Raw genomic sequence first — 13,110 nt, 5'->3', positions numbered from 1 at the left:
TCTCTAGTGAATATCCCACAATACATATAACTTAGATTGATAGGGAGGGAACATAGAAGAGAAAACTGTGTGATAAAAGTGTTACTGATTGTTGCTCATCTAGTGAAGGTACCAGAGCTTGTTTTACTTTTCTTGTAACTTTTCCCTAGTTTAATGTTTGTTTTTCATGCCAGGTGAGGTAATGCTGTAAGAAATGTTGAATAATCAATCTATCCTGTAAACCACTGTTTTTAAATTTGTTATGCTTACCCCTTCTCTCTTCCTGCTGTATACTTAGATTCCCAGACTTGTTTGCTTAATTCAATGACCGCTTCTAATGAGATTTTATCTCTTCTAAAAAACAATAGCATGACTACTTCCCTTTACTAAAAGAAGGAATGTTTGTTTAGCCAGATGTGACCATCCTGAAATGATTAAACTGCTCTCATTCTCTCTCTCTTCCTTTCATCCTTTCAAGTCATTTTGCAAACTATCTGATCAGGTGTAGATGGTGAGACTGAACCTTAGACAATGAACGAGGAACAACCAAGTTCCTCCTGCATTAAGAATAAAGGTAATGATACTTTGACCATGTGTGCTCCTATTTCACTTCAGTGTCTTACATATCTTTTCAATATAAGTACAGTTTGCCTTGTTGAAATACCTTAAATGGAATGGGTGATGGCATCTCATTTCTTTCTCTGCAACACAGAATTTTTCTAGCAATGTACACCTGTAATCCCAGCTATAAGGAGGTAGAGGAAGGAGTATAAGGAGCTCAACACCATCCTTGACCACTTGGCTACTTGGAGGCTAGCCTGGAATACAGGAGACTTTGTCAAAAACAAAACAAAAGGGGTGCGTGCGTGCGTGTGAGTGTGTGTGTGTGTGTGCACGCGCGCGTGCGCGCATTCATAAATGAAGATTGCACAGATTATATCAAATACCACACAATTTTATCTAAAGGACGTGGACATCTATGGGTTCTGATATCTTTGGGATGTCACAGCAACAGGAAACACAGTTACAGGTGGGACAACCTATGAAGACCTCTCAGAGACTCAGAGGCTCTACTGAGCGGCTCACAGTGGAATTCTTGACATAATTTCACAGACTTGCAAGACCAATCAAAGTGAAGCCAAATCAATGAATTTATTGATTAGGGGAAAGGATGAATAGATGTACTTGAGAGTCAGGTGTGGGCTTTGGAAAAGGAACAAACCTTGGTGCTGAATTGGTTTGGAACTTTTGGAACAATACCTTTAAAAGGAAGCAATGGCAGGGCACCACCTCTCCCCCTCCACAATGTATTGGTTTCGTCATTTCATTTCTGATTCATTATTTGTGGTGATATATTGTTTGTGATCTAATAAGGCTTACCTGATGATCAGAATGCAAAGCTAGCCACAGCTATAGAGGCCAGGCAATGGTGCTACACACCTTTGATCCCAGCAGCCACACTAGTTAGTCATAAAGGCTGGGTGGTGGTGGTGTATGCCTTTAATCCCAGCAGTAGAGAGGTATATACAACAGGAGCCCAGGGTCCCATGTGATATTCAGACTGCAGTCATGCTGAGGACAAGATTGCCCCAGCCCTGATAGAGGCACGAACTCTCTAGTAGTTAGCTGCTTTGCTTTTCTGATCTTCAGCTTAAATATCAATATCTATCTCTGTGTTTTTATTATTCATGCTGCAATTGTTATATTTTCACACAGATCTTATTTTTTGTTTGTTTGGTTTGGTTTGGGTTTTTGAGAAAGTGTTTCTCTGGGTAACAGACCTAGATGTCCTGGAACTGGCTTTGTAGAACAGGCTGGCCTTGAATTCACAGAGATCCACCTGCTTTTGCCTCCTGAGTGCTGAGATTAAAGGTGTGCGCCACCATTCTTAATGTTTTGAGTCAGGGTTTCACCATGAAGAACTAGGCTTGTCTCAAACTTACAAGAATTCTATTGCCTCTGCCTCCCAAATGCTGTGATTATAGGTGTGTACTGAAAAGTCCCAACAATATTATTATTAACTCAAAAATGGCTTCTCTTGGGAACTGGGGAGATGGCTCAATCGCCAATAGCCCCAGATTCTCTTCCAGAGGACCTTTGGTCAGTTCCCAGAACCTACAAGGTGGCTTACTACCATCTGTAACTCCAATTCTAGGGGATCTGACATCTTCTGGTCTCCTCTAGGACTAGCACAATTGAGGTGCACAGACATACAAGCAGGGGCAAAACATCCATACATATAAAGTAAAAATAAATAAATCTTATTTATTTAGGGATTAAAGTTTTTGTTTTTGAGACAGGGTCTCACTTTGTAATTCAGGCTGTCCTGGAACTCACTATGTAGATGCTGGCCTCAAAGAGCAGAACTGCTACATTCCTGCAGGGAAACCAACCCCCACAGAATAGAGTTGTAGGTATTGCCTGGCTTCCAACAACCAGGATACCTTTCCCTCCAGAGCTGTAACACTTACAATTCTCTCCTTCTCCTCGACCATACATAAACCCTAGCCCCTAAGTAGGGAGAGCAGACATTTTCCTTAAGTATTGGCCCATCTCTTGAATAAATTTCTTTGATTTTTGCCACCTTGGTGTTGTTGGGCCCCAGCCCCCATGGGTCTCTGTGAGTTGCTTGCCAGCCAACAGGGGCATCCTGTTTTCCAGTCCAAGTGCATCCTGTTTTCTAGGCCTGGCTTACTGCCCTGGCCCTCCCCACTGACATCAACATCTACCTGAGAACACACGATCCCTTCCACCTGGGATTTTTTTTTTTTTTTTTTTTTGGTTTTTCGAGACAGGGTTTCTCTGTGGCTTTGGAGGCTGTCCTGGAACTCGCTCTGTAGACCAGGCTGGCCTCGAACTCACAGAGATCCGCCTGCCTCTGCCTCCCGAGTGCTGGGATTAAAGGCGTGCGCCAACAACGCCCGGCTCCACCTGGGATTTTTTTCCACTGTGCTATAAGTCTGTATATAAGACTTCCCTCTCTATGATAGAAGAAGAGACCTCTTAGCACAAACAACTGGATGTCTTGTCTTCTAGTTAAATCTCCAGGCTTTTGACAGATATATTAGACTTGCCACATGGTGTAAATATCTAATATAAGAGTTTCAGTTTCCACCTAAGATAAACCACCACACTAGTTCCTGCTTTCTTTCTTCATTTCTTTCTTTCCTTTTCTTCCTTCCTTCCTTTTTTTCCATTCAAGGAATAGGTTGAAAATGAGACACAGACATTGTTGTGGACCTCGAGACTACCAGAAAGATCATCTGGACTCTATTGAGTTTTAATCAGCTAAATTTTTGTCTCTACAGATGGGCTTAAGTTGGCCTTTTTGTTCTACAAGTAGTATGAAGTTGATAGAAAGCAGATTGAGGAGGATATTTTTTCCTATATTGAATTAAATTTTTTCCTTTTTTTTTAAACATATGATATTTTGCTTGAATGCAGTCTGTGCCTAGTACCCAAGAAGGTCAGAAAAGGTTATCAAACCCCCTGGAACTGGAATTGAAGACTGTTGTGAGCCACTATGTGGGTGCTGGGAACCAAACTTGGGACTTCTGAATGAGCAGTCAATGCTCTTAACCACTGAGCCATCATTCCAGTCTCTTTTTCAGACTTCAAGGTCTCTCACTGTAACCCAAGATGTCCGATAACTCACTCTGTAGCCTCAACTCATAGCAAGCCTCATGCCTCAACCTCCTGAGCACTTAGGTCATAAGCTAAACCATTAAGCCTAGGGTGTTTTTCTTCTGTTTGTTTGTGTTTTGCTTTTGGTCTATTTTAATATTTATAACTTAGGATTGTTTGTGATTGAGAAAGAGGAATTAAAGAGTCTGGACCCCAGCAGGCAGAGTCCATGCCCCACCCTGCCTGGATGCTTTTTTTTGAAAAACAAAAGACTGCTGGGTAAGGACCACCCAGGACTGAGACCTAAATCCGGGTTAGGTTAGACCCTGAAGAAATCGGTGTTCTTTTCAGCCTGAGTAAGGGAAACTTGGGCTCTGTCATGTAGAAGGTTCCCTTCATAGCGGAACCCACTTAGTGATGCTTTGGTAACAAAGGAGTCCTGTCATAAAGGGCAGGGCAAGGCAGCCACAGTTGCCAAGGCTCCCTGAGATCAGGGACCTTTCCTCCGGTTTATCCCCTGCCAGTACACTGCAGCACTGTGGATCTCCTTGATATTGCATACCATGTCCTTACCACATGTCATTATTCCACTGGGCTTCTGCTTCTATGCCCCAGGTCTTCTCACTAGACAAGTTTTGCTGGTGATAACCCAGGTGTATCCCGTTGGTGATGAGGGAAATCCTTCTGTGTATATGTTTGTCTGATTGGTTGATAAATAAAGCACTGTTGGCCAATAGAGAAGCAAGATAGGTGGGACTAGGAGTCGAGGAGGATTCTGGGAAATGTAGTTAAGAATAGAGAGTCGCCATGTGATCCCGGGAGGAGGGGACGTGTCAGGGTGGCATCCTTGGAAAGATAAGTCCTTAATTATGGGTTAATAATTAAGTCAGAGCTAGCCATTAAGAAACCATAGAAAACGCCCAACAGCTTCATAATTCATATAGTGTCTTGTGTATTTGGGGGCTGAGGCAGCAGTGCGATGCAGGCAGTTGGCAGGAAAGAACACACATTACACATTGGGAAGTGGGTCTAGAACCCAGTTGGGTTGACTTCAGAGCCTTGGGTGCTGACCAAGCTCTGGTCTTGGCACCCCTCTAATTATCTGCCCAAATCCCTGCAAACTCATAAATCCCAGGCAGGTACAGAGGGCTTTGATTACCTGGGGTCCTCTGCTTCCTCCCAGATGTTCTCCCCACTCCGGGGAGTTGATGACAGTTTTCTTTTATTCGGAGATACCGATACCTCTGTGCGGCCACACCCAGAGTCACATCAGTTCACTGTTCCACATAAGCATCTGACCAACAAATTGACTCCACAGAGAGACTCTGCAATCCCCAGGAAACAGAAAGGAGCCTCCAGAGCTTTCAGAGCAGATAGAACCTCCTGAATACCATCTGGAGGTACAAAATCAAAATTCAGAGAATCTTGGTTTGGTCCAAGAAGGCCCAGATCATCTCCCACCGCTCCCTGAGGAAGATGAACAAAAGGAAGAGCCAGTTCATCAGTTTACTTCTGAGGAGGGGGCTGCAGTAGTAGAACAGCCGGAAATAAATGTGCCATCTCCAGATTAAAATGAAGCACAGCACTCAACTTGCCAAATGTCACAGTGAATCCTGTATATCTGAAGGTTACGGTGATTTCAGAACCAGATAAGGACACTCAACAAACTCTGAGCCAGCAGCAGGCCCCCAGCCATCTTCTAGAGAATACAGAGGAGGTAGGACCTTCATTAGTCCAACAAGAGGCCCCAGGCCAGCTTTCAGAGGATCCTGAGTAGGTAGCACTTCCATTAATCCAACAAGAGTCTGCAGTTCCAACTCCAGAGCTCTCTGAGGAGTTAGAACCTTCATTATCCCAACAAGAGACCATATCTCCAAACGCAGAGCTCTCTGAGGAGTTGGAACCTTCATCAACCCAACAAGAAGTTTAGAGCTTCCTGAAGACCTTGAAACTTCTGGTAGCCAGCTAGAAGTTCTGGCTCTACCTACAAAGCTCTATGAAGAAGGATACAGTTCCAACTCCAGAATCCTCCAAGCAGAATATAATTGAAACTCTAGCAGCAACAACTCCACATCCCAGTCTGGATCAAGTTCACCATTATACTTTGCCCATGATTACAGTCAAACCTGCAGATGTGGCAGTTACAATAACTTCTGGACTTTAAAAGACATTGAGATGTCTCCAGTCAGGTGGAGACTCCAACTCAGACTCCAGGTCCTCTTGTGCAAGCTGAACATTTTTACCTACCCTGGAACAGCAGCCAGCAGAACTTGATGAATCTCCTGGGGAGGTTGAATCATCTGAAAGTGGTCTGGAATCCCAAATTCAGCCCCCTGAGGAAGCTGAGGAAGAGGAGGAGCCTTCTCCAATCCAGCAGGATGTCCCATCACAGCATCCAGCCCTCTTCTGGAGGATGAGTCTTCTATCAAACTAGAGCAGCCAGCTCAACTTTCTGAGTCTCCTGAGGACATAGGATTAGGCCTTTAGAAACCAGCCAGAAACCTTAGTTACACCTGCCAAGCTCCCTGAGGAAGCCAAGCTTCCAATGGAGCCAGGGTCTTCTCTTCAGGCTGCTAAGTCTGCTACAGAGAATATAGTTGAAAGTCTACCAATTCAACTCGTGACAGTCCAGACAGCTCAGAATGAAGAGCACCATTATCTCTTGCCAACTGCTACCTGTGGATGTGGCACTTACCATATCTTCAGAGCCTACCAAAGAGATGGAATCTTCTCTGACCCATCAGGAGTCACTGATGTATCATCCAGAGTATACTGGAGAGGGGGGACCTCTTCTCAGTGAACAGAAACAGCCAGCTCAGCCTTCTGAGCTGGAAATGCCAACTCAACCCTCAGAACATGCTCTGGTTCATAGTCAGCTGCATCCTCCAGCATCATACAATGTCACAGCAAAGCCTCCAGAGTTGATTAATGAGGTTGAAACTTCAATCCAACAGGGGTTTGAACCTTCTAAGCATCTCGGCAGAGAAGAGCTTCTCTTCTGTTTCTGTGAGTGTGTGTACACTTAAAATGGACACAATCACTCTGTATATTTACAGTTAAAAATATATTTTACATGCCCACATATATGTAATACATACATCATATGTATTACACTGAGTAAATTGCATAATTTTAGAAAAGTAGTTTTTAGCTGGGCGTAGGTGGCGCACGCTTTTAATCCCAGCACTCGGGAGGCAGAGGTAGGTGGATTTCTGTGAGTTCGAGGCCAGCCTGGTCTACAGAGTGAGTTCCAGGACAGTCTCCAAAGCAATACAGAGAAACCCTGTCTCAAAAAACAAAAAGAAAAGAAAAGTAATTTTTATCTTATATAACCTAGTAGAACAATAAAGTATAATAATTTTCTTTTCATTATTAAGAGTTAAAAGTTAAGCCAGGTGACGATGGTGCTCGCCTTTGATCCCAGCACTCAGAAGGTAGAGGCAGGTGGATCTCTGTGAGTTCCAAACCAGCCTGGTCTACAAAGTGAGTTCCAGGACTGTCAACTCTACATAGAAAAACCCTGTTTCAGCCCCCCCTCCCAAAAACAACAATTAAAAGTTTTGCTGGAGCCGGGCGTTGGTGGCGCACGCCTTTAATCCCAGCACTCGGGAGGCAGAGGCAGGCGGATCTCTGTGAGCGCGAGGCCATCCTGGTCTACAAAGCGAGTTCTAGGAGAGCCTCCAAAACAATACAGAGAAACCCTGTCTCGAAAAACCAAAAAAAAAAAAAAAAAAAAAAAAGTTTTGCTGGGCTTGGAGGATCACACTTTTAACCCTAACACTTGGGAGGCTGAGGCAGGAAGATTTCTGTGTGTTCAAGGCCAGTCTGGCCTGGTCTACAAAGTGAGTTCATCCTGTTTAAAATCATTCAACCAAATAAAAAGAGTTTAAGCATTTTCACAAGCACAGATTAAACCACATCAGGTTTCACTGATACTTTCATACATGTATATAACAAATTTTGATCATTTTCACAACCCCAACTCCTATTATTCTTTCTTGTCTCCTACTCCCTCTGATGCCCTTTGTCAGATCATGTGATGTTAAGATCAGATCCACTACCCTGTTGGGTCTGTCCCTTAACACAAGGAAATCAGCTAGCCCCTTACTGCTCTGCTTCTACCTCCTAGAATGTAACAGTAACTTGCTTGTAAACAAATATGCTTCTGTTGGGGGCTTCTGGGGGGCCCTGGGTCAAGGTCAGAGAGGGTAGAGTCCACTATTCGCCAGCCCCGCAGACTCCCTGAAACTCGGAGACAATCAGACACAAGGAGTCAAGCAAGATCTCTTTTATTGTTTAACAGTAAAGCCCTCTTAAAGTAAAAACCTGCAGGGCAGGAAAAGTATTACCCCATAATTTTAGAGGTATTCCTATTATGTACCTAGGGTCCTATCCCCTCTCTGGCGCGTTCTGCTAGGATGATGACCTCATCTGGTGTGAGTTTGGGCAGCCAATTGTTTTTCTTAGGAAACACTTGAAGCCTCACCTCCATGGCTTCCTCCCAGCACCATCTTGTAATGATGTCATCATCTTTGGACCACTCCTCCTCCTGGCGGGACTTGTTCTGTGCTCTACCACCTGCTCCTTATCTCTGACAAACCGGCTTTGGGTTGTGGCCAGGCTCCCCATCCTTTTATGCCCCAAAGAAGCCATACAATAGTAAGGGATTCCTGTCTCCCTTGCTCTCTACTTCTCTGGTTGGATACACTGTTGCACTCCCCCTTTTGCAGGTTCCCCACCGCACTCGCTGTCCTGACAGAGATGACTTTTACTTCCACCCTCCTCCCCTTTCTTTTTGTAACCAGTGAGTTTAACTAGGGTTGCTTGCCAAGTGTTGGGCCCTTCCCCCATAAGGATCTGCTGACCAGCTTGTGACTAGCTTACTTCTCGTTGTTTCCCTCCTTCGGTTGAGTTCCTGTTATCTACCCATCCTTATTGCCGGAGGGGCCTGGGAACACGAACTTCTGACCTTGGTAGTTTTCCACCGTGCCTGTTCACTGATATAGAAGACTTTTCTCCTTTTTAATAAATGGCATTCTTCTTGCACGAATGACCCACTGTCTCTTGTCTATCTAAATTCTCTGACAGGGACCCTATCTAGCAAGCTGACTCAGCAGCCTCCAGAGGGAGTGAAGTTCCCTGTCTACTACAAGGTTTCAAAGATAAAAGTTACAGGATTACAACAGTAGGAACAGGTTGGTTTCTGATTGGTTGACATTTGGGAATAATTAGAAGAATTTTTCAAAGTCACATTTTGGCATGAAATACCTGTATACCAATTATTCTCATTGGTCAGTACTGAGAGGGAACATTCTGTGGTTTCTATGGCATTGTCTTGTTACTTGCAGGTGGCCTGTTGTACGTAGATACCAATACTTTTCAAAACTATATCCTGGAGACTACAGGGGAGGTTTTGGTTCCCCCCCTGGAGTTTCTTTTGTGACCAAACAGTTCCCAGGAACCAAGCATCTAGGAGGTTGGGTAGGGAGGTGGGGAGGTGGGGGTGGGGGGAAGTCTGGAGTTTCTTTGTGTCAGAGGCCTACGTGTCTTTTCTGTAGCCTGTCGTGGCTATTAAAACAGGGGGCTGAGTGAGGGTCTGGTCCCTTTATTTCTAAATTATTTGAGTTTAGGTTATCCCTTTCAAAAGGTTATTCAGGAGCATTGGCAATGTACCAGTAGCACACCACAAGAGAAAATGTATCTTCTTCCTCTAGCAACCAGTAATCATCTATAGATATAGTTTAGGCAAGATCTACCTCAAACCCAAAACACACCTGTCTCTTACACCTCCTTCCTGAGTACTAAGATTAAAGTATGCACCCACACTCAATAAAGTTTTCTTCATATTGTACCAGTTGTAGGAAATAGAGAAGGTTCAAAAAGCAGAAAGAAAATACAGCAATATGAGCCAAGCAGAGTGAAGAAAGGAAAATTGACATGTTAAATAACAAGTCACTAAACTCTAGAAAATTTCTAATAACCTTATATTCCAAGAAAAACCATGCATGGATTTCCTAACATCTTCCACTAACAGGAAATAATCTAGAGACTACCCACAATAAACAGGACACCCTGTTTTCTATGCCAAAAGACGGGCATATCTTCTTTTTATACAATCTAAATTGTTAATTTTCATCTAAACTGTCGCGTCTGCCGTGCAGCCTGTGTCCGAGAACGTGCGGAGGGTGTCGGGGATTGACAACACAGAGACTCGTTCAACGATGTAAGGAAAACTTTAAGCAGGCCCCAAAAAGGTTCAAGAAAACTTCCTAATAAAGGCTCCCACCAGAGAAGCTTCTGCTCTTTCCTCTACCCTGGCTGGTTCTGCTCTGACACCAAAAACTGATCTGGGCGTGTCAGAAGAGGCAGTTAGTCTTTGGACAAGGTCGAGGTCAGGGTGGTTTCGTGGGCAGGCCTTTTCCAGGAACTTATTGCCCCGGGCATTGTATTGTTTTTAGTAAACATGTTTTTAGTAAACATTGTCTTACAGCTGCCTACTCCCAGGCCGAAGGGGAAGTAGGTCTCTGCTCAAGGTCTGGTGTCCCCACACTAAACTATAAACAAGTCATTCAATTTGATGAACCACTTCTGAGACATTTTCTGGAAGTGATAGTAAAAATGTTTCCTTGAGTGGACCAACAGAATTGTACCGAAAACCCTGATATCAACCCACACACCTACGAACACCTGATTTTTGACAAAGAAGCTAAAACTATAAAATGGAAAAAAGAAAGCATCTTCAACAAATGGTGCTGGCATAACTGGAGGCTGACATGTAGAAGAATGCAAATAGAGTTGTATCTGTTGCCATGCACAAAACAAGTCCAAATGGATCAAAGATATCAGCATAAAACCAAACACACTGAACCTCATAGAAGAGAAACTGGGAAGCAGCCTCGAATGCATTGGCACAGGAGACCACTTACTCAATATAACACCAGTAGCACAGACACTGATATCAGCAATTAATAAATGGGACCTCCTGAAACTGAGAAGCTTCTGTAAAGCAAAGGACATGGTCAAAAAGACAAAGCAGCTACCTACAGAATAGGAAAAGATCTGCGCCAACCTCACATCTGACAGAGGACTGATCTCCAAAATATACAAAGAACTCAAGAAACTAGACATCAAAATACCAAATAATCCAATTTAAATATGGGATACAGATCTAAAGAATTCTCAACAGAGAAATCTCAAATGGCCTAAAAACACTTAAGGAAATGCTCAACATCCATAGCCATCAGAGAAATGCAAATCAAAACAAATCTGAGATACCATCTCACACCTGTCAGAATGGCCACGATCAAAAACACTGATGACAGCTTATGCTGAAGAGGATATGGGGTAAGAGGAACACTCCTCCACTGCTGCTGGGAATGCAAACTTGTACAGCGGCTTTGGAAATCAGTATGGCAGTTTCTCAGAAAATTGGGAGTCAATCTACCACAAGACCCAGAAATACTATTTTTGGGCATATATCCAAATAATGCATTCTCATACCACAAAGATATTTGCTCAGTTGTGTTCATTGCAGCATTATTCGTAATAACCAGAACCTGGAAACAACCTAGATGCCCCTCATCCAAAACATGGATAAAGAAAATGTGGTACATTTACACAATGGAGTACTCACAGAGATTCGCCTGCCTCTGCCTCCCAAGTGCTAGAACTAAAGATGTGTGCCACCACTAACAAGCTTCAAATCTTTCTCCAGAGTACCCTTTCCTTTCCTTTGCTTTCCTTTGCTTTCCTTTGCTTTCCTTTCCTTTCCTCACCTCCCCTCTGGTTTTGGTTTTGGTTTTGGTTTTGATTTTGGTTCTTGAGACAGGGTTTCTCTGTGTAGCTGTTCTGGAACTCACTCTAAACGAGGCCGGCCTGGATCTGATTGCCTTTGCCTCCCAAGTGCTGAGATTAAAGGTTGTGTACCACCACCGCCCAGCTCATTGTAGTATTTTCAACCCAACATCTCTTTTACAAAACTTTTCTCCTTCAGAAGAGCAACCTGCAGCCTACGACATTCAGTGATTTTTTTTTCCTGCTCTTTACTCTTCTGCTCTGGTCCACTGGCTGTCATTTTTTTCCAAGAAGTAGAAAATATTGAAGCAACAGCTCCAGTGTACCTTTTTGTCTCTGAATACTACACCTGTACCCAAAGGATTGGTGCTCTCAGTGAATTAGTTCCTTCTGAGGTCTAATTCTAATTGTGCTTTTCCTTGTCTAAGGGGAAGTGTGCACACTGAAAGACCCCGAATTTATAGAAATAAAATATAAGCTTAAACAGGGAGGGCACCCCACTAGAGAACTCGGGAAGTGAACAAAGGACCCCATCCCAGGAACTGGCCAAACCACAGAATGGAATGTATGGTTTAGCAACCTTAATTGCAGAAGGGCTGTAAACCTACAAAAGGCCAATTCCAGGCTGCTGACCACCTGTGACGAACTGATCAGGGCATCAGAGATGGGCAAACAAGATTTGTGGGAAACAAGGAGATAATAACCACCATTTACTTAGGGAGAGATGATTAACTCATACCAAGGTCTGAGGAATTTACAACAGGAAGACACCTACTTCCCCTGGTCAGTAGTCACCTACCCCCCCCCCCCCCCCCGTCACAAGATAGGGACCCCTCCCAAAGGCTTGTGGTTTTTGTCTTTAAAAGCTGATTGTAACTGAACCTCGGGGCCAATCGGTCTAAAAGCTGACCGAGAGGCCCATCTGCAGATGCCTAGCTCTTGATTCTTAGGGTGACGAATCCAGCTTGGGGACCCCTCCTCAATTCGGGGAACCCCAACACACACAACCCAATCCTGTGCCCTCATTCAGTATTTAATAAACATGTGTTAGCTAGTTAGCATTGTGCCCTAGATTCAAGGCTCAATATCACAAACATATATATATATACATGTATATATATATATGTAATATATATATTAATAGTTATAGTTTTCTTTGTTTACCAGACTCAGAAAAGAAACTCACTAACGATATGTGAAGTACATATACATATGTGCGTGTGTGTGTTATACTAAGCAGCATTCTGAGGAGATGGCTATAATGGTTTTAACGTTCAGGGTGATACAAAGGAAGCTCTGACACAGGACCACTAATTACTCTAAGAGAAAGAATGAAAAATAGCATTTAAAACGATTCTACAGTAAAGCCATTAAAAGGGAATCCTGCTTGGGGGGGGGGCAGGCACCTTCACGAACCTGTCTCTTGCACGATGACATTCTGAGCTTATGTGTTGGTATGGAGTGTCCTCATCTGAAAAATAGGCTAAACAATTTCAGTTTAGCAAGGTTACAAGGAATATGGACCATTCCTGAAATCATACAAGAGTGCATAGCTTAGGTCTTGCTTTAAGCGTACTCAATACTGCCATCCTGTAAAACGTGCGTTTGAAGTTGGTGGCGTCCGTATCTGACCCGAGTCTCTGTGTGTAGCACGAAGCCAGGCATCCCACTAGCAAAAGCCTTGAGTTGCCAGCAACCTTTGCCGGGACAGCG

This window comes from Mesocricetus auratus, unplaced genomic scaffold (assembly GCF_017639785.1).
Source record: "Mesocricetus auratus isolate SY011 unplaced genomic scaffold, BCM_Maur_2.0 Super-Scaffold_100001, whole genome shotgun sequence".
Taxonomy (NCBI): Eukaryota; Metazoa; Chordata; class Mammalia; order Rodentia; family Cricetidae; genus Mesocricetus; species Mesocricetus auratus.
The sequence above is the reverse complement of the archived record's forward strand: the minus strand, read 5'-3'. Positions refer to the sequence as shown.